The sequence below is a fragment of the Cyanistes caeruleus genome, chromosome 1, assembly GCF_971803275.1.
Source record: "Cyanistes caeruleus chromosome 1, bCyaCae1.hap1.1, whole genome shotgun sequence".
Classification (NCBI taxonomy): Eukaryota; Metazoa; Chordata; class Aves; order Passeriformes; family Paridae; genus Cyanistes; species Cyanistes caeruleus.
Window position 1 is genome coordinate 113,459,666 of NC_141701.1, and position 26,636 is coordinate 113,486,301.

The 26,636-nt window shown below is 39.5% G+C and overlaps 1 long non-coding RNA gene across 1 annotated transcript in view; it reads left to right on the top strand.

Moving 5' to 3' along the window:
* Positions 1-6,197: 6,197 nt before the first annotated feature.
* The window catches only part of LOC111923490 (uncharacterized), a 39,474-nt gene continuing 19,035 nt past the window's right edge, over positions 6,198-26,636 (top strand). The window contains exons 1-6 of the long non-coding RNA XR_015276549.1: positions 6,198-6,284; positions 6,919-7,014; positions 8,962-9,058; positions 9,624-9,749; positions 13,282-13,469; positions 14,195-14,321. This is a non-coding gene — a long non-coding RNA (uncharacterized LOC111923490). The remainder of the gene's footprint in view (positions 6,285-6,918; positions 7,015-8,961; positions 9,059-9,623; positions 9,750-13,281; positions 13,470-14,194; positions 14,322-26,636) is intronic.

Genomic DNA, 26,636 nt, shown 5'->3' on the forward strand with positions numbered 1-26,636 from the left:
ATACATCGTAAAAGCAGACATTCATCTTTATATTTGTCTAGTATATAAGTGAAGGTGGAAAAAGCTACATAATTGTGGAAAAAACTGGTAATACAGTTAGATATCATCTAAAAAGAGGAAAAGGAGGTGTTCTCTGATCCCAAGATGTATTGCATACCTTCACATAAGCAGATTGGTACCAGAGGTAAGTCATAAATACCATTGCTAAGTAAGTGTGAAATGGAGTCATGGGATATTACCAGTCTATGACATTCTTGGATAAAAAATATAAGGAAATCAAAACAGAAAAATGAGAAAGGAGGCAAAGAAATTCTTATTTTTGCTTTCACACCAGGTTGAATCAGCCTACCATGTAATTCTGTATCAGAAGGAAACTCTATAAGCTAGCAGCCTCCTCCATCTTTCATAATCATCTGATCAAATAAGGCACTGCCTAATAGCAAGAAGATTGCAAGAAATTTTAATAACATCAGGTTATTGAAGCAGTGAAATACAGGAACATGACAGACCTCTCCTTGCAGGATGTTCAATTACTTTTATGTTATTGCTGACTCATGAAGGGAGGTCCTGGACTTATCTTTCAGAAGTAAAATCACAGAGCCAGATCCCAACAGATATTGAGCTGCCACAGTATGTCACCAGGACAGCCCTTTCTTTTAATCTTTAATTTTTGTAGTATTTGCTAGGTGTCTTCCTCAAGCTTTTTTTTTTCCAGAGAACTCTGAAGAGTGGCCTTTTAGCTTTTGTTATGGTTTGCCAGTTTTCCATAACAAGCTGCAAGAAGCAATACCTGGCCCAGCAGGCCAGAACAGAGACACTGCCTCAGCAGATGAGGATGGATCTTGAGGCTGAAAGTATAAATGTTTAGCACAGACCTGGGTTTTCTTTAGCAATCAAGAGAGGTGGAATAAGTTCCTGTGTCTGCTACAGTCCTTCAGAACAAGTAGGTGGAAGTATTCAGGTAAAGCATGTCCAGGCTGATGCTAAATGGGTTGAAGTAACTGTGTCTAAAAAGCCAATGATTAAAAGTCTGAAATATTATGTACCAGGAAATGGTGGAGATCTGTCTAGACCTTGATTGTGGTGTGTGAAAGTGCAATCCATCTTTCAGGCTGGGCAGCTGGTTGACTGATTCTTGGATCAAAGGAGTCTGGATTGTGTAAACAAATATCTTCCTTATTTATATGCTGTTCATATGCTTTGAACAGAACATGGCCATTTCTTAATTTTTCAGCTAAGGATTTTAAATGGCAATATGAAAACTTTTGACACTTCTGGCCTCTCCTGCCGGTCCTATAGATTTTTATTTATTAGTTGTTACGGCCTGTCTCTGAGGCAGGGTAACTCAGGTTCTTGTTAATAGATCCCTTGTGGTGGATTAGAGTGAAAAGACAGTGAATGGCCTGTGTACATATGAGCCAGGTTTATTTTAAAGCAATTAGGTTGCAGCAGGAACCAGAGACCTCCTCTACAGAAGGATTTACTCTGTTTGAAGCAACACTGTGGAAATGAGTTGGGGGGCACTTTGGGGGTCTTTAACCCCTCCTAATGAGACAACTGCTGCTTGGCTCTGCTCTTCCTTTTGCCATTAGTACCTTAGTGTGAGGGAGAAAACCTTCTGGCTTCCATGTGAGCACCCAGTACCTCCCATGGTGGGGAGTTTTACACTGTCAGATGCAGTTGTGCCTTTCTGGGAGGGAGGAAATCGACCTGATAAAAAGCATTACCCCACCTCCAAAAGATCTGCTGCTTACTTGCCTTTTCCCTTATCTGGCAGGAAAACACTTTAAGGTATCAGTCCTGGGTTATCAGGGAGAAATTTATCGCAAGGCTCAACCAGTTCATGTAAACAAAGTTCAGTCTATCACATCACTTCAGTGTGATTTAGCATTCAGGGCATACTCAATTGGAAAATCTAAGTATATTGTTTTTTCATTCCAACAAAACACTTGGACAGGAGGTAGTGGTAGCAGGTTATTTCGCATTCATATGCCTTTTCTCACTCTCTAAGTAAATGAACAGCTACCACTATATATCAGTGAGTAATTTGGGCTGAACTGTAGGCTTTCAAAGAAGTGAAGTTGGAGTGCAGTTCATTAGCACTGAAATCCTAGTGACTCGGAGAACCCTGAAACCTAATAGCACCAAAATTTTAGCTAGCAGATATAAAAAATATTCAATTTTTCAAAGCCAGCCAAGTCTGCTGGTGAGCTAAAGCTGTGTAATAGTTTACAGGAAGAGTTTGGACTAAGGAGCCCATGTTTTTCTACTTGTCCAGTGTCCTGGTTTATGACTCTGTCATGTTTTGCATGTATTTTTTTATTCCTGTCCTTCGGCCATGCTTCTTTCCATCTGTCTTTTTCTGTGGCCTCTCTCATCTCTATTTATGTCATAGTCAACCCAGTCCTGCAAATACAGGAAGGAAAATATCATTGTTCATTAACAGTCAGGTAAGCTCTAACACATGTCAGACCAGGTGCTGATTGGCTCCATCCCCAGTTCTTCCCCTATAGCTTCAGCTTGATTTTCACAATAAAGAGAAAAGTGAAGTTGTCTGTCTTTGCACCCCAGGTATTTTCATTTGGGGAGAAAAAAGATGTTATCAAGAGCCAGCCAAGTGCATACAAAATATTCCATAGGAGCATGCATGTTTTCACGTGCAAAGGAAGGCATAGATCTGTGTAAAAAATGACAAAAACCAGCCAAAAAAAAAACCAAACCTGCAGTTTTAAGACATGTTTTAAAGTAATGATAATGTAAGAAATCAAAAGGGGATTGATATCAAGAACCAAGTCACACAAGGCTCGTATTTTAAACAGTCTTCTATATGCCATCTCACAATGTCAGAAGCTTAATTAGGTTTGGCTTTAAATTCTTCCAGCCTAAAAAAATAAGTAAGTGATGGAATTGAACCAGCGTGCCAGTGATTTAGAAGTAGCTCGTACACAGTCAAGGGCAAGGAGCTCACTCTTAAATTCAGTACCAGATCAGAGGGCTTACATTGTTTTGAAGCCCAAGGAAAGGAACAAAATCATCCCTGTTTTTATGAGAACTCTATTCTATGAATTTATCTAATTACCTTCTCATATGGTCTCAGAATGCATCAAAATTTGTTCAGTGAGTTCTTATCACTCGCATGAGCTGCCTCAGAATTGCTGTATAAAGGATACTGCCTGCTTACCAGTAAAAACTGTGACTCCTCAAGGGAAAGTAAAATCTACTCCTTGTAAGATACTAGGTAAAATATTGCCTCCAATGAAGTCTGTAGGAAAATGCCTGATTCCTTTAGTGCAAACAAGATTTCATCCATGTGTGTTTCTTGTTATCATGGGAACCTTCCAAGAAATAATGGAAACTAATGAAATTTTTGTGTCAGAGAATTCTCTTCATAAAAATTCTCTTCTTAAAATTTAATGCTGAGGCTACTTCCAACTTTTGTGCTTGAGCAAAAATATAAATTAAAGATATAATCAGGTGTGAATAGGCCTTGATCTGACATCTCTGCAAAAGGCTGAAAAACAGTGTGACATTTACATTTTTACTGTGTTCTAAATCCCAAACTAAATGAATGTATTTGGACACCTTATAGCTATAGCTGCAATGGCTTTTCTGGAACAGAAATATTGCTGGGACATTGCTCTTTTTATCTTTTTAGTTTCCACTCATTAACACCAAAATATAGGCAAGAAAAGAGCTGATTATGGCAAGCCAACATGTCTGGATGCTGGCAAATATTGACTTCTGAAGATCAGTTTCTCCCCATATCAGCATAGGTGCTTATCATATCAATTCAGTACTTAGAGCTAATGAGATTCAATTATTTTCCTCACCTAAGTCTGCCTTAAAATGCTAATTGATCACTGGATGCAAGATTCAAACCCTAACAGTGATGGAATGGGGAATACAGAGATGTCTGAGAAACATGCTGGAAGATGGAGGGCTAAAGGGGTTTGTAATTTTGACTTAAAATATCATGGTCACCAGAGGTTGGTGGGCCTTTCTGTGTACAGAACGCAGCATAGCAAGTGTGCATTGTACAGCTGATTGTGACTCTGTTCCTCAGAGACTGTTAGCCCAGCCTGTGGGTGTTCTGTTTTGGCAAAACTGTAGAAGATGAATTTTTGAAATTGTATTTTGAAAGATGCAGTCAGTTCTCCATCAGTTCGGATGCATTATAGAGCTGCTTTTCACCAAGTGCTTCTTCCTCCAGCACTTAACTTCCAAGGTTGCCTGATCATGCATTGACTTATGCTTCTGGACCCCTTTATTTTAAAAGCAAGCTTTCTTACGCAACTTCTGTACTTTATCTGTAAATGTGTGAGCTGCTATTTTTAACATGGCTGTTCCAGATTACTTTTGCTGCTCATTGGCAAACCTGTCTCATTATTTGTCAATTCCAAACATTAAATTTTCAACACTAGTGCTAGCAGAACATATATTCAATCATTGCAGTTTTATTGTGTTTCCTTAGTTGTATGAGAGAAGTTTCCCTTAGATTTGATCTCTCAGTTTAATTTTTTAAAAGCTTGACTAGATATTTTATTTCGATTTCACTTCTTTCCCTGAGTTAATTAACAGTATTCTCTTTGCTACGTCCAGTGAAGCTGATAAGAATGCCTACATCCTGATTCAACTGAGGATATAAAAGGAACCTCTTGGTGTCTAATTATAGCAAGTAAGAAAGAGGGCTGAGGCCAGAACTGATTTATGGACTGGTGCATCATGTACTCCACCAACTGTAATTCACTGGTTTTCTAAATGGCAGCCTATGGAGGTAAAAAAAAAATCTATGGTACTTTTCCATGTCTTCTTTTCATTCCAACAAAATTCTTAGCCAGGAGATAGAAGGTTATTTTTCATTAATATGCCTTTTCTCATTTTAAAGAAAAAGGGAAGCTTCTGAGAGCAGTATAAGGGTAATCCTCATTAAGATATTATTAACAAGGCATATTATTAGAACTGTTAAAGCCATTGCCCTTGATTATAAATGAGTAAATTGGTTAATGAGAACAGTAGTTAATTGAGGGTATTATTACCAAATAGGGAAATCATATGAAAGTGCATCACAGTGATTCTTCTACACAATTAAACATCTATGAGAAAAGAGATTAAGGAGGAGAGTATCAGAAAGTAGCAGTCATAAAGCAGAAGTATGTTTTTAAAAGTATATTGCAAAAGTCTATTAAAACTGAATAAAAGTCAGTGGTACATATTTAGTCTGCTGAAACTCATCTGAAGCTGCTTTTTGCAAGACAGAAAATCTCAAACTCCATCAGTGTGCTGAAAGGTTGTGTAATCATAGGGCCATCTGGTAGGGATAAGATTTGCCACCCTGCATCTGCCTTAAGATCCAGGCATCACATCTGTCCTTCCTCAAGCTTCTCCTTTCACGTGTTTTAGGTACTGTAGCAACCAAGATTGTTTTGAGCAGGCTTTGGCTGTAAGGGTTAGATTTTACCTTTTGAAGTCTTAATTGCACTTCTTTTTCTGGTTAGCTCTGACGGAAATTACATGCCGTAATTACTTCTGCCAGTAATCTGTTGTGAGGGAAAGCAGTGTATGTATGTGTTTTATCCAGGGACCTCAGGCAGAGCTACCTAGAACTGTTTGACCAGGACGTTGTCCAAACAACTCCTGGATTGTTCCAAGGATGGAGAATCCATAACCTCCCAGGACAAGACGTTGCAGTGCTTCATCACTCTCAGTGATGTAAAAACAGAAAAAAGTGATTCCGTATGTCTTGATGGAACCTCCTGTGTTTTTGTCTGTGCCTGTCACCTCCTGTCCTGTCACTGGGCACCACTGAGAAAACCTGTCTCCCTCTTTTTATTCATTCTCCCTTCAAATATTTGTACACATTAATGAGATACTCTTTGCTCCTCTCCTGAGCCTTCTCTTCTCTAGGTCAAACAGCCTTCCAGCCCTAACCATTCTGTGATTCTGTGATTTCTTTTAGGCAGCTAAAATTCACCCTGGTTGGAAACCTAGTAATCATACCTTGCTTTGGAGGAGAAAAATTTCTGTGGGGAAGGAAATTGCTTTATCGATTCTACCTTGAAACCACAGATACAGAGATGAGCATCCACAGCACCCAGAGGCCAGTGCCAGGCCCAGCTCAAGAGCAGGCAGAGTCATCTTGGAAGACCTGGAAGAAATATTAATGCTGCCCTTGAGAATGGCTTGCTTTGTCAAGTAAATCCTGTGGACAAGATACTTTTTCCTCTTGGAGTGTACCAAGGGCTATTCTCTGTGGCTGCATAGGTACAGTCCAGCAAATGACACAAGTAAGCACTGATGCTGTATCTTTGCTGTCATCTCCAGTCATGCTGTGTATTTGTAAGCTTGATCCACAAGGAAACCAGTTCAGCTGAGGGCTGTTAAAAGCAGTATGACAGACTTTTGTCTTTCGAGTTCCTTGCAGCTCCTTAGGTGCAATGAGACTTTTTGCCATTGCCCTTGGCTCTAAGGGGATGCAGGGGGCTGCTGGGCCAGTTTTTCAGCCAGGTGCCCTCAGCTTGTGTGCAGGGAGGGCTAACCCTGGTGATGGAGGGATAGGAGAATACAGCACTGGCAACACACTTCCCACGTTGTATTAGTGTCCATCTAAAGCAAGAAAGATACACAATTCAAGGCCTTTCAGAGCCACATTGCCTTGTTATCAGTTCGTGGAACATTTAAGGTGTATGTACACACTAGAAGTACTAGGTATGACTCAGAGTTGGCCACTTGAGAGCACTGCTAAAATTACTAATTTTCTGTGGGGTGAACAGCCTGGGGCACAGGCTGTCATTTATAGTGGCATGTGCAATGGACTGCTTAGTTTCCAGATGAAATTGTAACACAAACACAGATGGAGTGATAATGTCCCACCCACTCTAATTCTTCTTTAAATTCCTAATTAAGTATTTTCTTTTCCAGCTTTCCCCTTTATGAACAACAACAAAAAAATTGTTCTCTGGAGTGTTGTTGGGGAGGGAGGATCTGTATGTCTTCCAAGTGGCACTGGAGGAGTGGGTAAGTTTTTGCCGTACATTGGCAAACCTTACACTCAACCTATGAAGGACTGAGTTTTTCTTCAACTTGAGACCTGCTTTGGAAACCTGAAGGCGTGGAGGCATAGCAGGAGTGGGTGAAGAGGGAAGGGTATTAGATCTATACTGAACAGTGTTTTCCATTCAGCTGGAGAAAGTAAAACTACAGCATGCTGCCAATTTCTTGTCATTTGTTTGATGCTGGTGGCATACTGTGGAGCACCAAGCTGAGCATCCCATAGATCGCCTGCATAAAATATGTGTGGGAAGTTGGTGATACATGTCTTGTAACAAAACAACACATAAGAGCTGTGCATCATTGAAGTCTTTTTCTATTTCTTCATTTTTAGTGTTACCCTGAAGAAGAGTTTGAGTTTGTCATCCTAAAGCTGCAAAACAATTCGGTTCTTATGTGAGATAGTAAAAACATCCTGCCAAAAACACAATGTGGTGGAAAAATTAAATATCAGATCATAGCTCTGTGAAAAGAGTTATGTGGATTATCAACATATAAACTCCTAGGAATACTGTTTAGCTGGGACAGCTCTTCTTTTCTCTGATCTCATGTCTCAGAGATTGTTCTGGTGATAAGTGTTTCATTTCATACCTCACTTTAAAAAAGCAGTCAATCAGTATTAGCTCTTCCATTTTCCCACACTGCCATGAGTTAATGGAATGTTCTTTGACTTACTTGATGTAAGAACACAAATCCTAGACCTTCTGCTCTCCTACTAATCTCTCAGGGTCATCACAAGAGCTGGTCATGGCTATGCTGTGCTAAACCGAAGGCCCAGGAGCGCATCTACATTTCCTTCTAATCCTTCATAACCATTTCCTTTTAAGCTTAAACAGCTCTCAGCTTTCCAACAGTTGTTTAGCCTTTTGTTCCTCAGTTGCTTTAGCTGTGTCTAGGCTATTTTAAGGAGAGAGAATGAATTTATCTTTAGGCCTCTAGTCTACTGAGGGGAGGTTAATATACCAACATAAAGCAAATACCTGACAGTTTTGGCCAGGCACATCCATGGCCTTTTCCCACTGCAGTGTTTAAATGCCTCACAACTACCTGTGAATTTATTCTTACAGTGCAACAGTCAGCATCATAAGTCATTGTTGCTAAACTCCCCCCCTGTAAAAACATGCAAAAATATTAAATTTTCCCAGATCATGTCCCTTAAGTTTACAATCAGAGAGGTTTTCTCAAGTCTGAGTCACCAGCCAATACTTTAATATGACACCTTTCTCCCAGTTCTCCCAGTGGTTTGTCTGGTGGGGCTCTCCTTTTTCCCAAACAGGGTATGCACACTGAAAGGCTTGGCATGACTCTTCTATGCTGAGTCCTCTCTGAAACTTATCTTGGAGATATAAACTTAAGGCTTTTTCTGGATGTTTTGAGCATCTTCAAACAACCAGCACCCAAGCTGTGCACACAGGGAAGCCCATCCCAGATTTCCTGAGATGTGAAATAGGATCTTGATTCCGGAGCTTCTAGAAATAGACAGCATGTTAGCCAAAGAAATATTCTGCATAAAATTCACTCTCAAGTTACATCAGGAACAAGACAGACAAAATCAAACTTCTTCCCAAGGTAAATTACAGATATTAGCTAAAAGCTAGCTACAGGCTCACATAATTGAAACTATTATGCTAATTGTAACAAAGCCTGGACTCCAGCCAGGATACAAAGTCATGTTGCAACACGAGTAGATGATCTCCCGGCATTAATGAGTACAGAGTGATCTCTTTCCTTAGAGCCCCTGTTGATATCTTATCTGTGTCACCATGAGATGCTGCTCTCTCACTCAGGGGTGCTAAAATGTGCTCTTGTAATGACAGCTTGTTATGGGTGGGAGCTGCTCAATGAGTTGCAGCAGGAAATTACCCCTCCATCTGTAGACTGCTTTTAGAACCATTTCTTTGTTTTCCTTGAAAGGTAGCAATGGGCCACTTTGATTTGGTGAGCCGGTACAGACCATGAGCCAGTGATATGCAGGAATACAACCATGAAGGTGTCCCAAGGCTTGCATAAGGTCAGTTTGTGAAGAAAGACCAAAAAGTTAAAAGGACCCTGAAATAGACAGGGAAAATCTGGTATCATCTGCGCTGAGCTGGCCAGCATGGCAATCCTTTGTTGGAGGTAGAATCTCATGGGGTATAATCAGTGAATAATGTTTTATAACATCTCAATTTGTCCCAAAGTCTCCACTCCATCTTGATGAATGGTGATCTATCTGCAATTAATCACTTCTCAAATGGCAATTTGGCATCCTGGAGCACTGACCCTTTGGCAAGTAAATCCTAGTAGTATAGATCACCACTTGGCGCATCCTCAGTGCCAAGACTCCCATGGCACCTTCAGCTAGAGCTTCACTCACAGCAAGGAACTCCAGATGAAATCAGGATGTGGGTTCATGGCTACCCAAAGACTCAAATCTGCTTGACTGGGCTCTTCTGATACTTTGACTAACTGAATACATTTCCTCTTCTTGACCTATATTTGCTGATGTCGCTTCTCTCAGCTGAAGTAGGAGTGCTAAGATGTAGAGTGTTCAAACTCCACATGTACTTTAGTGTGTAAATAAATTGTTTTTCCAGGTGCCTCTGCGGATGGATTAAACTTGGCAGTGCTACAAATAACACATTCTCTACTGGACAGTGTGTTCACAGAGAAGGAGAGTGGATGACAAGATCTGTAAGGAGAAGAGAGCAGCTCTGAGGCAGGTATGTGTGTACAGAATATGCCTTGGTGTTCTGTGTACTCCAATACCATAAAAAAATGGCATATGTAGCTAAGATATCAGTGGTGCTTTTCCACTGGGATTGCTGCCATGCTCTGCCCTCATCTCACTGACCAGTGCCCTGCCTGGGCAGCTGCAGAAGCCCTTCCCTCAAGGGAAGAATGGAAATTCTATTGCAAATGAACCTGTGAGTTCAGAGATTTGGTCTAAAATTTGTTAATGTTTTTGGCTAAAAGTTCATAATCCCATAATAATAATATTATTATTAATAATATTATTAATAATAACATTATTAATAGTATATAATAATATATAATAATATATTATAATATGATAATAAATTTAATAATATATAATATATAGTATTATAATATAATCACGGGGGTTTAGTTCTAAAAAATTTAGATAAATTAATATACTTAATAATTAATTAATCATTAGTAATTTATTAATTATTAATTATTTAATTATGTTTTATTTGTTTTACTGGAGATCTGGCCCTCTAAACCAAAGTCATGCCTGATGGTATCTCTTGCCTTAAGATGGTAAACTTTTCCCATTCAAAACAATAAGAATTGTAAACACAGCTCTGTTCCAAATCATGGTCAATTATAAGATGGCAGAAGGCAGTATTTTTCAATAAAATACCCACGGCTAGAATGAAATTATATATACATATATATTTAAAAGTCTTCAAGTTACAGAAAGAAATAAAGAAAAAACCAATGAAATTGAAAAAAAAAGGCCCCTCCTCTGAAGTGTGTTAGAGGAATGCTTAAGCACAGCACATAGCCCTGTATACTGCTCAGAAAGCTGGTGGAGGAAATCATGGGGTCTTAGGAGTATCAGGAAGTATTGTGTTAGTATATTAGAATTCCATGCAATTTGAACTATGGAACACACATCCATTCTAGATTAGTTTATGTGGTTTTGTTTCCCATTTTAGTCTCACTTTCAATTTCCTTTGTTGATGAAGTAATCACCAGTATGTCTCAGGGAAAATCCAAAGATGAGCTAGTGCTCTGTCATGACTGTTTTATTTGTAAGTTAGTTAGTTTAACCCAGGATGAAAACTGTGAGGTAGTTGTATGTCTGAGATGGCCATCCATTCCTAATGATTTCTCTAAGATGAATTGCTGAAATACACATATTCAGGTAATTCCATGCTGGCACCACCCTCAGCTAAAAAACACCCATTTACGTAGCGACAATTTTTTAGAGATGCAAAATTGTTCTAAATTTGCTCCTACAGTAAGCAACAATACTGCTTAGCATGAGGTGTGTCCACAGGAGCTCTGTAACATTTCCCATTAACAAGTGTCTGCTCACTCCAGCAGAGCAGCTATTTGATGCTGAGGCTGCTATGACAGCTACTTGAACATATAAATAGAATCATGCTTCACAAATGTGACAGTATCACATGGCTGAATGCATGGAAGTGCTGAAGTGGGAAAAATTTCTCTTACCCCATAATTATGTGAGTGTTAGTATTACATTTAGTGAAGTGGTAGGCCTGGTTAGACCCAAGAATGAAGCATTTTTGACAAGCTTTGACAAACTATAGCTGTGATAAAATGATTAAATTCAGGTTTGATGTAGATGGGTATCAGCACTCTATCTGTGCACATAGCCAATGCGTTTTGTCTTCAGCTCCATGGCTAATCCATTAAGTATCCTGGTGATGTCTGAGTAGATGTGGTGATGGACTGGCTTGAGACAATAAGGCAGTAAACCCTGTGTGGTTTCATGATGGACTAGCAACTGTCTAGGTGGAAATTTCAGACAATTGCCTGTTGTGCCTAGACTGCTTAGGCACTATTTGTGTGCTTCAATGTGCTGGTGAAGTCCCTCCGGGGTGGAGGAATCCTGGGCAGTCCCAATGACACTGTGAGTTCCATTGACTGGTGAGGCAACTGGCCAAATGCCACATGGATAAATTCAAATATTCTGCAAAATGCAGGTGTAGAAATGTCTTTGGAAATGTTCTAGACATAACTAGTCAGCAAGATTTAACTACCTAAGCAGCCCAAACTAATTAAGGGCAGGGTCAGAAGCAGCAGGAGGTTGGGTTAGATGATCTTCATAGGTCCCTTCCAACCTAAATAATTCTCTAGTTCTGAGGTTATAGATAGGACACTGTACATAGTAAGAAAACTAGAAGCTCTGTGCATAGTTTTATGATAATAAATATCAACAGATCACTGATGTACTGTAGTCATCATGTAGGACTACAGACCAGCTGGACTGTAAGAAATCATCAGAGCAGATTGTGGTATCCCATCTTGATCCTGTAGAAGCTGCTCTTGCAATGCTCTTGCTCCTGCAATGGAGGCTCCTACACAGACAGCAACTGACCATCCTGTTTGAGAGATTTGATTCCCCACATGACCAATAATGTTTATGAAAAATATCTCAGTGAGTAGATGGGATGTTGTGGGTTCTGAGTTCTCAGAACCAATTCAAGGTTCTCAATCTGTGATTAGGAAAAATTGGGCAAGAATTGCTCAGTTCTAAGTGGTTTTCTGGAGGGTTGTTTCCTTTCCCACCAACATGGCATGTTTAATGTAGTCTTTGCAAAGAACAACACTTGTGGATTTTCTTTGAGATACGATGGAAAAAATGTCAGTCAAAGAAACACAATGAAAACCCCAACCAAAACTCAGTGGTAAATTTTGTGAATTTGTGACACTTGTTGTATAGCAATAGAAAAGATTACATTCAATTGGCAATTTACATTCTCATAATCTGTTCCAGTGCCAGCCAAAGTCAATGACAGCCTCCACTGACTTCAAGGGGTTTTAGATGCGGTTCCAATTTTTGGATGTGATGACATAAAGGTAAAATATTAATGCTTTATTTTTATTTTTATTTTTATTTTTTGTAAAAATGATGGGTGCAAGACAGTAGAGCAGATTACTATGTAGCCAATGACTCTTTCACTGGATGGAGCTTTTCTTTCTGTGAAGCTGAATATGTAGTCAGGAGAGGAAGAGCAGGAATTGTTCCTTTCAAGCAGGTGTTATGATTGCTTTCTCCCTTTTCATAGGATTTATTTTTTTACCTGATTCTGAAGGTTTAGAACTCTAATTTTAATTGACTGAGATTTACATTCACTGACAATTTGACCAGAGGTTTTGGACCTTTCTGATAATCAATAAAACAGAGTATATTGACAAGACCTGCAACACTCTTCATTAATTGCAAGCTGCTTTTCCTGATTTACAATGCACAGCAGGCAATTGGTTGTACCAACTCTCCAGGGCCCTGAACTTCTTATTCTACCACTTAAAACCACCTGGAACACAACATCAATGATTCACTTGCTTCCAGCCTGCAGGTTCCTGGCCTGATACACAACCCCCTGTTGCTGATAGTCTTAGTTACACGTGTGACAACAGGACTCCTGCCTCTTCAGAAAACACTCATGGCATTAAAGAAAAATAATGTGCTGTATATGATTTATCTGCAGTGTCATTTCTTCCTCAGCAGTCATTTTGCTATGGCTTTGTGTTTAGTTTTTACAGGTCCTAATCAATGCACCAAATCTGTAATCACCAAAGAGCAGGTCTGGATGTATAGATTCGTATGACTGTCCTAAGCCAAGATCACATTCTCACCTACCAAGTACTCGCTGGACTAAAGGAGATCATATAAATGCTCCATAATTGTGCAACATCCTTTGGCAACTGTTTCAATTTGTCAGGTATGTGATACACAATGAACCATTTCCTTTGTTGTTTGTTCTGAATCTGGCTCCCACCAACTCCATTTGCAATTCTTGTGGTAGACAACACTGCTCACAGTTGCTTTCTAATTACCAATCTCATACCAATCATAATTTTTCTGGATAATTTTCCCCAACTCAGAAGTCATAGCCTGCTCAATTGCTTTTTTTTATAGAAGGTATTTTCCATTTCAGATTATCCTTCAAGCTTTTCTTGGCACCTCTTCTAATTCTAATATAAATTTTCTGGCACAGGCAGATGTAAACTGCATCTTTTTCAAATTGTAGGTAAGCCACGGATCCATACAGTGTTACAGTAACATTGCCTATTGCACTCTCAATTTTTCTTACTAATGCCTGCAGTTTTAACTTTTATTTATCCCTGAGTGCTACTGAACAATACACTGATGTATTCATGGAACAATTGTGCTTCTGAATATTAACACTGGGCTCAGAGCCCATCATTTAAGATGTGATATTAGAAGTACTTTTGTCCAGGGCTCATCCCTTTATGTTTATCTATACTGAAAGCTATCAACTGCTGTGATCTACACAGGCACTCAGTCTTGTAAGCTGCTCAGTCCTTCACAGAAAGTTCATTTATCAGTGTTGTAACCAGAACAGGCTCCTGCACACATCCCTCTGGTTTCTGCCCACCATCACATTTGTTGACTCCTCTTCTCTTATTTTTTAATGTTTACTAGAAATGCTCAGGAAATTAAATGTGAGGAAGTCTACTGAAGCTGCTTTAGAAGGACAGATACAGCACACCAGCCAGTTCACTCTGTTCAACTCTTTCCTGACTTCAAATAACTCCATCAAGCCTGCAAGGTAAGGCATAGCCTTCGATAAGAATATGTGGACTCTTCCCTAACTGATTATATTTATCCAGGTGTCTGTTGTTGTGATATTAGCATGTTACTGAAACCAAGGACAGGCATCAAGATTCCATGTTTGGACTTCTATGGTTCTCCCTGAAACTGTTTTTTTGTTCAGTCCGTAGAATATCTGACACCTTTATGTGTGTGAGGCAGGTTTAAGAACATTATCCACCACTTTAACTAATCAAACCGTTTCACTGGTGAGCGCTTTCCAGGCTATTGGCTGACCACCATCTTCACCCTGACAATTTGCTACTTTTGTTCATTTTCACAAGGACAAAACTAACCTCATCTATTTTACAGTCAATTCAGTATCACACAGATTTTGTAATGACTCAAAAAAGAGTCCAAGTAGGAGAATTGTTCCTTTTTTTATGGTTTGCGTATCAATGCTAAGGTGCTGTTTAGCTTCTTGGTTATTGCTTCACAGAAGCTGAGCATTCATTTCACATCCTGATCATTCACCAACCTGGAAGACTCTCAAGTGAGACTGTTTCCCTGACATGCTTCAGGTTATACTGTTGTACTTTTGCCAAGAACTTGGACAGCAAAGTGATAGGATGTAGATTTTCATGAGAAGTAATGGATAATAAACAACATGAAAAAAAATTCTGTGGTATTTTAGTAATTCCTTGCTTCTAAAAAATGGAGCTACTCATGGTCTAAGACCGTTTGTACTTTCTATCCCCTGCTCATTTTGGTTTTGTTCCTCTCTTTGTCCAGCTGGATATTAATGAATGTTTACCACCTAGTTTTCCTGCCAAACTTAAGATGACTGTCTGTGACTGTCTGCCTTATCAAGCAGGTACTGTTCACAGAGAAAAAAAGATATATTATTTAATCCTACAGTGGGAGAAATCTTGAGTCCAGATCCAGGGCCAGCTGCACAATTCAAGTATTTATCATCATAAATTGCCAAGACCAAATCATACCAGGGTGGATTTATGGAGCAGTGATAGATGGCCAATGTGATAGACTCTTGCAAAGACCATGAAAATGTTGACTACTTTCTCCTGTGATTTTTCATGAGTAAGATTCAAATGTTTATTTACCAATTGAGAAAAACCTAATGTTCCTTTAAAATGCAAGCGACATTAGAAAAGCTCTGGAAGAAACCCAGCTTATTCCTGTTTCACTAGGATTCTTTTACTCTAAGTAGATTATCATAAAGTGATATTGGCAATTGCCAAGGCAATTGCACAGGGTACAACTCTCTCCATCAGATGAGCAGACGTAATTAGATTGAAAACCTGGGTGCATTAGTCTAATCTAATACTATACAGAAATGTACAATCAGTTATACATCATATCATCTCAGCACGGTGTCAAATCAATATCTGTTTTCAGCAGGAAAAATGTGCAGGTTGTGCTGGAGATATGACTAATGGGAATGCTATTTGGAGTGAAGTTTGCACTGTAAGGAATGATGACAATTGGTTTCATCTGGAGTAATTACAACTCAGTGGCGACCAGTTAAGCAATTACTCAAAGGAAATCCTCTTGAGGGAAGAGTATCGCAGCTCTGAGAAGAAAGCATAACTAATATAAATTCCTTACATGTGGCAGAAAAGCATCTATTCTTCCAAAAGATATAAAAAACGATGTAAACAGAAGAATGGTTGTTCCACCAAGCCCCACAGAACTTCACGTGCTCTGTGTGAAAAAAATTCCTAAATCTCACAGTCTCAGGTATGGTCTCTGTAATACCATGAACTTCTTGAAAAGATAACAAGAGAGGAAAGGCAGTTTTGACAAAGTGCTCAGTCATCTGCGTTTCTGATGCACCGGGTCTGCATTGGGTGAGGTATGCATGCAATGATTGTGATTTATGATATGCACTTTATGAAGCACTGTGGGAATGTTGTCTCTTGAACAGTTCTGACCTCCAGAAAGGCCATTTTAAGCAGAAAAAACATACTATTTCAAGAACATGCCTAGAGTATGAATTCAGGACATTCCCAGGGTGGTGATAGAGGTGTTTTGCATGTAAGACTTCAGAATGCAACTCCAGAAAGTGAGGTAGTAGGAGAAGGTTGTTAATAATTGGGGGTATATTTGAGAAAGAGTTCTCTACTATCAAAACCCCCTTGTTATGGAGTAAGGAGACAAAAAAGATGAGGAAAGGGAACTCCTGAAAGAAAGAGAGAAATGTAGTGCCAGGCGGTGTTCCCAAGACTCTTTCTTGGATTAAAAGACCACCTACCATTTTGGTCTTCTACAGGCAGAAGCAGAAGCCTTGATGCCAGTCCATCAAACCTCTGCAGAACTACACTAAGGGATTCACTGTTCAATAAAGCCCTGTTTGCATTGTAGGATTCAGCCTGCAGAAATCAGGTCTTTTAACAAAACCTATTGACAAAGCTTACAAAGCAAAAACATTACTTTGTTTTTTTGGTTTTTTTTAGTTTTTCCAAGACTCCCTTGAAGTAAAATCACAGATATGTCACTGCATAATTAACTTCTGCTGTTTCTTCTACTTGTAACCCAGGTGAAGATCAATTCACAAAAAGGAAAAAAGCTATCTTTTGTGAAGTGCTTTTAATAGCTCTGGAAAAATGAAATACTTGACATAAAGAGACATAAGGGTATTTTATTGCTGAATACTAGTACCTACTGTGTTCATAACAGAGTTGCGAAGCACAGGCTTTTCAGACAGGTCTTGGAGGTTTCCAGACAGTTTTACAGCAGGGCTTGTTGCAAACTTCACCTTCTCCTCTGGGGATGGCAGAGGACTCTGACATGGGGGGGCTTCTGAACTGCTGAGTCAAACCTGCATTTGATGAAGCTTCATTTCTCCCTAGATAGCTCTGAGGAATTATATCCATCCAAAAAATAATTTTACATTTGTGCAGAACTTTTTAAATTGCAGAATGCTCTATTTCTTTCTTTATTTCATATGAAGAGAATTTTAACCCTCACAAAAAAAAAGTATGGTATGTATCTTCAGTAGAGTTGAAATATACCTTGAAGAATTACTGCTAAGATTAGCCTGTGTATCCAAGCTCCCAGAAATAAAGATCATTTTATCACATATATTTATTATAACTTATGTATTCATTATAAATCATGCTTGTTATATATAGAATACAGTACCTAATATCTATCTCAGTACAGACCAGGCAGATTGAGTCTAACTACCATAGCATTTTTCATTGGCTGAACTACATTCTTAATAGAGATCATAATTTTGGCACTGATGGCAGTAGTAATTTCTTCAGTAAATCACGATACACTCCCTAAGTAGAAAGAGCTTTGCAATTTCCCAAATAAGTGGAAAAATAATTTTTCAGCATCAGTGAAGGTAGCAATAATTGTTGTAAGGCTTATTGTAGTTATTGAAAAGAACCTCAATTGTTCAACATAGCCAATCAGAAGTAAAACAGCAGAAGAGTAGAATCCATAACAAACATAAGTGCAGCACAGTTTAAAATAACAAGTTTTTTATTGCTAAAAAACAGGAGAGCACAGAAAGTAATGAAGTGACTGCTTCAGAAGCAAAGAAGTGCAGAACATCACATCATCATGATAAAGGTGTGAATAATTTATTCCAGGGTCCGCTTAGAATTAGGCTGTAATTGGTAAGTGCAAAAGGGTTTTTAAAATTTTTCTAATTAAAAAGGCCACTGATTCCCCAATACACAGAGATATTAAAATGTTCCAGTAGCTGTTCCCAGCTGTATGTGTAGGTGCACAGTACCTTAATCGTTCTCCATTTTGTTGCTTACTTTGAAGGCAACATGGAATCACACCAGGAATATTGGAAGACATAAAAAATATTTAGCCATAAATCAGTGGGTATTAATATAACATGAAAATTAATATTATTCTAAATAATCTCCTAGTCCATATACTGCATAATACAAAAAGGGAAGCTGTATATGGCTCATTATACAGCCTTGAATGTATAAAATGAAAATTTAAATTATCTCTTGCATTTTTGCCAAATGCATTTTTGAATTACATGTCAATTTTCATTTTGCCATCCTTGAGTGCACGGAAATGTTGAGGAATTTCTCTGCAAAGTGGTTATCTGCAAATCCCTGCAAATAAGGAGCCTGAAAATATTGATCTTATATTTGAAGTTGTTTTCATATTTTGTATATGGAAATCTGTGTTTTGGAATAAACTAATATCCTGCCTTCCCCCCAAAGTCATTTCATATCTCTGAAGTTTATATTTTGCAATCCAAAGTGCAAAAAAGGACTAGGAAGAATATTTTTCTTTTGTGAAGAAACTTGGAGGTTTTACAAAAAGGATACTGAGTATCAATTCTTTTAAGGCAGCACTTCAAATGAATTAGTTTCAGTTGCACACTAACAGATTCTAATGAACTGAAAAAATATAAATAAATTTTTGAGTCTTAAAATTGAATTTCATGACAATGGAATTATTTAGGTGAGGGTATCAAATGTACATTGGAGGAAAATTAGATGGTATGAAACAGTGTTTTTATAAACATTCCTTATAGGGTTTTGCGGGGGGCAGGTTTGATTTGGGGTTTTTTTGTTGGTTTTTGTTTTGTTGGTTTTTGGGTTTTTTTGGTTTTTTTCAGGTGGTTGTCCCTGTGGCTAGGACTAACTTTGTAAGTTTTTAAACTATCATTGAAATCTAAGAACTAGCAATTCAGGATGACAGTGTAATATCCTTCAAAGAGCCCAGGCAGCAGTTATGGCTTTGTGTTGTCTTTGTCTATACACTCTTGCTTTCAACATTATAATCAGGAATGAAACCATTTGTCTTACTAGAATAAACCTGTAGTGAATTTAAGGTGTTCTGATGTTAACAGTGATTCACAGTATAGCTGGTAAACCCAACCACATTGTGTAGATAACTGACTCTTCTAACATAACTTTGTGCCATTTTTTTTAAAGGCACTTCTACCAGCTCCCACATTCTCACTTTCAGTTCTCTGCCCTCCCAATTTGCTTGATGTAACTGTGGGTAGTGACCTGCCCTTAAGCAGGATCAATGAAATTAAGCTGATTGAAAAAAAAAATCTACAAGCATGTTCTCTGGGGGAATGACAGTCTTGCCCTCCAGAGCTAGACCTGCCTGCAGGCACCTGGCAAGGCTGAGGGCTGATCTGAGAGACAAGATTCTGCATTGACCAGTGTTCCTGGAGCTCCAGTGGTGGAGAAAACAGCTGGCATTCCCAGCACCCTCAGCTTCGCTCAGCCCGTGGTGACTGCTACACCTTTGACACATAGATGAGAATGCCTCAGAAGCTGTTTCTGGCTGTTGGCTTTTATAGGGAAACCTAAAAGGGTCATATTGGTGCTTTCATGTTTCCACCCAGTTGCTAGCTCTAAGGTGCTGCTATGCCAAAAATGCACAATTATGCTTTAGACAAGATATTTTTTAGACTAAGGCATCACCGTAAGCATGTCACTCCGTGTAAGTATTGAAAATGCCTTGAAGCATTTAAAATTTTCTGGTAACTGCTGTAACCAACAGTCCAGACTTCTCTTTCATAGTAGCTGAAATTATGAATACTTTTACATTATTTAACATCTATCTCTGCTGGTTAATACTTGATTTAACTACTGTCACATTATTCCAAGCAGCAGTACACCATCAGTGTGTCAGGTCAGTGAAACTAGAAAAGCAGTCAAGAAGGATAGTTAGCCAGGGAGTGATTAGCCAATTTTATTTTGGTAACAAACATGTTTAATTGAATAAATAAAAGAGGATAGAAGTGATCCAACTTGTTTCTCTCCAAGGAACAGTATAAAGGTTGATTATGCTTTTGGTGCTGAACACTACAGAATTATAAGAGTAACTCCTTGGTCACAGAATACTCACATACTAGAGAGAAAACACTCTGAGTGAATCACGTATTTAACCTAGAAAGCGAGGGTACAGAGCAAAACATGAAGCTAAATGACAGCAAATTCAAACTAGAAACAGATTGTTCTGGTAGGAGTGATTGAAACAAGATATCCAGTGAAGTGAGAGATTCTCCATCTTTCAATAAGTTCCAGAGCAGGCATGCAGTCTGAAGATGTGTAATCTTTTTGGCAATGACAAGTTACTCAGAGGGCAGTTTGAAGAGCAGTTGCTGATGAGCTGAAGACCCCCTCTGGCCTCAGACTCTCTAAATATGGTACACTGCCACAGGTTTTACAGGCAAGGCACAAAATACAAAGATGCTACAGCTTTCTTTTGCCAGCTACAGGAGAGAAGAGGAACAGTAAGGGCCACAGTGCAAATGGGAGCCTGAGAAAAGTAAAACTCCCGTGCAGGTATGTCTGAAACAAAAAAGGCTGTGAGATATAAACAGATTATAGTCCCAGGGTGCCAAGAGGATGTATGAGCTTCTCTGTGATGCTTTACATGTGAGATCCCCCATTAGCTTAAGTGCACATTAATTCAGATGCAATATGCATAAACCAGAGCAAATCCACAAAGCTGCAACATGGAAACAGCTGGTGTACTCTTTAATTACAGTGAACCTCTTCCATATGGGATGCTGGGGATTTGGGATGAAAATTAAAACCAATGCTGTAAAATGTTGTACTGGTATTTGTGCACCTGCAGTCCTGAAGGCACATGTGGCAGGTGCCTGTCTGCATATCCCCATTTTGCTGGCCAATTCCCTAATTTTTCAAAGTGTAAGGCTCTGACAGTCACAGTACATGTTCATGTGGTGTGTAGGAAAAGGCTTGGTGCTTTACCACTGGAAATTAAACATGCGTCATTTCAAGGTCTTGACTCATGACCTAACCACACTGCAGGGCTGGTCACAACACCTTCATCTAGTGGAAAATACTGATTTCCAGCCTTGCCTCTGCACCCACATAGCTCCCAAACTGTCTGTTTTGGGAAGATGTGTGGGCAGTTTTTGGCATGTGCTGGGTTTTTATGCTTTCACAGAGGGACAAAGGTGAAACAGAAAAGAGGTGGCACTGTCTGATTTTCTCCTTGAAACAGGAAAATGTGGACACCATGTAGCTGCACCTCTAAACAGTTTTTTGCAAACATCTTTACAGGATATCTGGGGAAAAGTGAGGGGGGCCGAAGGAAGTCTTGAAGGATCAATTCACAGATCACCCAAATCACCAAGGTTTTAGTCCAGCAGTAATATTTGTTTCCAATTTCATTCCCAACCCCCCCTTTTTTCAATAGAGGGTTTGTAACATGCTATTTTCCTTGTACTGTTAAAATCCTGTGTCCTTAGTCCATTTTTTTCTTTCCAAACAGGAGTAAATGTGATCATTATCTTGCAAATGCTCAAGTCTGTCATTTCCTTGGCACTGCTGTTACACTGATGGTATCAGTTGAAGAGAACAAGCTACTCTGAGCTATTACAGATTCATCATTAGCACAGAGTCCTATTGATTCTCCACATCTTTTTACTAAGGCTGAGCTGCATGATGACCTATAATTCAATCACTGAGCATCAAGTTTAAATTGGGAGTGCTATAGCTTGTTTTCAGTTGTTTCAAAGTAGAATGAATAGCAGGAAATATTCACAAATATTCAGTATGCATGAGTGCTAAAAATTTTTTTTTTTGCTCCATGGTGGATAGGTTCTTTCAGATTGGCACTTTTCAAGTGTGAGTTAGAGACACACAATTGTTTTGGTTTTTTGTCTGTCTGACATTCAAGAAGTAAGACTTCTTCCTGAGATGTTTTATTCTATTCTGTCCTTAAGACCCAGCCTTGACTACCTGCAGGTAGTCCAGAAGGAGCTATTTAGATATCAGTTAGGTATTTTCCTCCAGTTTCCATCTCTTTACTTTGGTATCAAAGGTCTGCTCAGTGTTAAGTATGTCTCTTCTTTTTGTTTAGCTTTATCATGATGAAATGTGGCTCAGCGGCTCAGTGTGTTCTATTGCTTCTTGAATTAGGCAAGTTCTGCCTGGATTGTTCTTCGAATGTTGCCTGCAGATTCATGAGTACATCCTTCCCTGGGGACGTACATAATCTTCTTCTTTCCCATCAAGGGGAGTGTAATTACAACAGAGAGTGGTGTGACAGATGTGGGTATTATAAACAGGCTATCAGTGCTTTCTGAATGACTCAGGCATTAGTTTTCCCTCCAACCAAACACCAACAGAATGTTCTCTGTATCTCTGTATTGTGAATTAGAATCTTGGTATCAGCTCTCATTCATTCCAACACTGTATTTTAGCCAAGTACCAATAACTATACATTGCAATGTGTAGGATCCCTCCTCCCTTCCTCTGTATGCTCATTTGTTTCTCCCTCCCTTCCCCTGATTCAGTTAAACTGGGAGCCTTTATTAATTTTCAAATGGCAATCTGTCTAGATTTGCTCTTACCATGTATGTCATCCAATCTTTCATTTACTGCCTCTTTATGCATTTCTGGGTGCTGTTTTATTTTTTTATTAATAGAGAACTGTCTTGAACTTTTGCACCTTTTTCTTTGTGTGTTAATGTAGCTGTTCAAATCACACAGCTCATGGCTCACGTCTCCTCAGAGTCCATTTTTTTTATTATTACAAATGTGTTGTGAAATTGGAGAAGCAATCTGTCTTGCAGTACGTTTTACACTTACATGAACATGCAGACTGAAGACATTTTATTCCTAGATGTGCCACTTTCTTGTAATTCATTTCATGCTAAATAAAATGAAGGGCTGCCCATTTTACCTCTGACTTGGAAACTGAAAAACGCAAGAAAGCTCCAAAATGAAACAAATTCTCCATTGATGTTTGAGTGCCTTCTTTCTAAAGGAAGAGAAGAACAGTAAGTATACATTTTTTTGGCATCCAAATGCAAATGGAGGTAGAGAAACCTAACCTCCATGCATGCTTTAAAGTTATTCTGACAAATCTAGTCCTGTTTTTTATCCTTGTCCCATTGAATATACCCTATAGTGACACTACAGTATGGAAAATATTCATCAATATTCTTGCATATAAAGGCAACTCTCCTAATGCTTTGGAATTCTCTCTTATTTTATTTTATTTTCTTAGAAATTTAAAGCCTGCTGTTTGGAAAAGCATCCTAGCATACTTGGTTGTTAAGCAAAGGGAATCCTGTTTTCTGTTGCTACCCTGCAGTAGGAGAAAGGCAGTTCCTGCCTGGTACAGAATGCACAGTACCAGTGCCTGAGACCTTGGAGGCTGAAAACCACCTTCACAGGTAACTGATGACCCTGCCAAGAGAAAGACATAGTTTGAGTCTCTCTCCCCTACCCTGCTTTCAGTGTCTCCAGGTTTGGATTCCCAGTTCTCAGCCACAGCCCCATCACTTTGAGGGTTTGACAGACAAACTTTTACCCCTGGCTGGAAGGCATTACCAAGAGAGCTGACAGCGCACAAGTGCCCAGTCCTTCAGATTAACTCCATCCTCTGTGGCCAGCAGTTTAACCTGGGATGTCAGGTTGGCACTGAAGCTGCTGAGATGCAGAAGTGTGTGCCACACTGCTGATGTGGAGGCAGCAGCAAAGGCACAGCTGGAGATGCAGAAACACAGGTGGACAGCCCTGGGCTGGAACACCTTCAGCTTCTACAGCCTGTAGGCTGGAGCCTGAGAATCCTCCCACTCAGTATCTAACTGGGCTGTGGGAGAACCCAGCCTCTGACTCCTTAAAAACTGCAGTGCACAGCTTTCTGTCTCTGTATGAATCTGGACCTTGGAGAAGTGAATCTGAGAGTGTAAACCAAACAGTGGCTTCTCTCTACCTTAAGCTGCAGATTGGCTGCAGAGTTGCTCTGCAAGGATTGCCCAATCCTAAATCGCAGACCAAAAGTTAGTGTGAGCTTTTCCTGCATTTCTTGCAGGCATGTCTGTGTACATTGGCAGGAAATGCAAAGGACCTGCCAAGTAAAGATTTCCCTAGCCCAATTCTCCCTCTAGCTCCATCCCAACCCTTCCAGGCTAATGGTCCTTGCAGGAAGCAATTTTGTAAAAGCTTTTTCACAATGTGGAGAAACAGGCCATTTCACACAGCTCCTGGCATCCCACTCCAGTGCAATGGGACCCCTCAGGCTGCCCTGTATGAGTGCAGACGTGGAAATGTGGGCTAAGTCTCTTTTTGATTACTTGTTTTTATTGCAACAGTTTTTATGGGAAATGTAAACATGGATTCCTTCCCAAACTAAGTCATGCTCCAAGCTCTTGCAGCACTGTTTTTAGTCTGATGATACACCTCCCCATGATTAGGAATAACCTCTATAAGGCAAAAGAACACCTCTTTCCCTTTGGGACAAGGGACACAGGACATGCCATTCTTTCAGAGAACAGAAATAAGGGGATACAGCTCCTGGTTCCAGTCAGATGCTACAAGAACTGAGCATATATCTTGTTCCTAGCAGCAGCTTTGTGAGTGAATTGGTGAGTAATGTTTGTTTGCAGTTATACAGAAAAATTGTGAGCAACAGTCTTGACTGGAGAAGAAAGACCTGCATTTGCAAGGTAATTTATTTGGGATAAATCACACGAGTGACTCCAGCCACCTTCAGTGCAGCTACTTACATGAGGTGCTACCAAAACAAGAAACAGGAAGGAAGGACAACCTGAAAAGAATGAGGTGAACAATTTTCTTTCTCAGTGGCTGCTGTTGCTGGTTTCGGTGCATAACTGACTGTTTAGCTGTGCAGTCTGTTAGAATGAAATTAATCTCAGATCCAAGCATTTTTTCCACATTTTGGGTTCATATTTACATTTGTTAAGGTTAATAGACCTAACAATTTCTTCATGTTCTCACCAGGAAGCAGTCACTGACAAAACGTGGGAGAGACTGAAACAATATTCTCCACAGAAAGTAAAATCTGTGCAGCACAAAGCTGTTAGACATTCCTCCCTACTTGCAGTCCTCAGTCCTTGGTGATGAAAATCAATGTAGTGCCCCTGAATTTACCTCAGCAATGCCAGTTTACACCACTTGTAGATCAGACAGCTTATCCTTGTTACTTATCTTCCTCAGTGTTCAGTAACTGCAATGGAGCCTTAGCATTTCCTAAATCCACTTTTTTTCTTTGTTTTGGTTACTAACTCTTCTGTGTTTGTGCTACAAAGCCCCAACTTCAAGTGTTGTATCTTGCCTTTTACATGCCATCTGCAAGAAGCTATTTTTTAAAAGAACAAGTAAAAAGTAGACATCAGGCAAGAGGCGTCTTTGGCCACTTGCAATGTTGTATGCCTTTAAAAAGAAAATAGTACAGGAAGCCAGGAAATTCCTTCAGGAGAGAACCAAATTGAATTTTTAAGGCTAGTACATAATCTGGGGAAGTATGAATCTGCATTTTTCCTACTGGCATCAGGGCTCTTAAGATGTTTGAGGCAGGGACATTACTGCGTCTGAGATCCTCTCCTTTCAGCTTTCTTCCCCTTCCCAGAATTGACAGAGAACTACCCTGGCAGACTTTAAAATTCAAGAAGACAACTAAGACCTAAGCAGTTACCTCTTTTAAGCTGAACTGAAGTAAGTGGCCATATGGCTGCTCCTCAACTAAAATAAACATGAACTAAAATGCATTAGCTAAATGTAGCAATTTAAGGTAAAATATTTTATTTGCATTTAAAGCAGTATAAGTGGTATAGGCAGGTCCTGTGACTAAGCTGACATGTAGTATCCTGCCACTGAGGGAACAAATCCAGTTCAACCAATCCCAGGTCCAGTACAAAGAGGCAGGAACTGAAAATTGGTAAATTTGTTTAAAAGTCCTTGCTTTGCAGATTTGGTTTTAGGAAGGCTCATCCCCAAAGTTCACCTGGTGTTTTTTATTAGATAGTTTCATTGCATTCCTTTGTGCTCTTGCCTTTAATGAAGTCTGGCTCAATCACTGCATTACTCACCAGTGGAAGATCTCCCACCACAAGGCCTTAACTTTGAGATCTCCATGATAAATGTCTCCCAAAAGTAGAGGATAGTTAGAATACCATGACATGGTCAAATTCTTGTTCGTAGCAGCCTTGAGGGGAAAAGGGTGAGTTTGCCTTGGTTGGCATCCTAGCTTCTGTGACAGGTCATACTGCTCTTTCTGTGGGAGTCCAAGCAACAAAAGCTGCACATGGCCAAGAACTAATCACAGTTGTTTATTTGCAAATCATCCTTCCTTGCACCAAGCCTATCTCATTTCTCTCCCTCCAGCTGCACCCCATGAATCCTCTGGCATTTTAGGAGCCCAGGAGCTGTTATGGCTTGCCTTCAGTGCACCTTTGTAATCTGGTGTCATATCTTGTTTGCCATGTGGTTTTTGTTTCATCAGGAAGTTCTAGTGCACATCCTCTCTGCAAAGTTTTAATTTAGTCCTTTGTCAGACAAATCTCATATGGTGACTAATGCAGGAA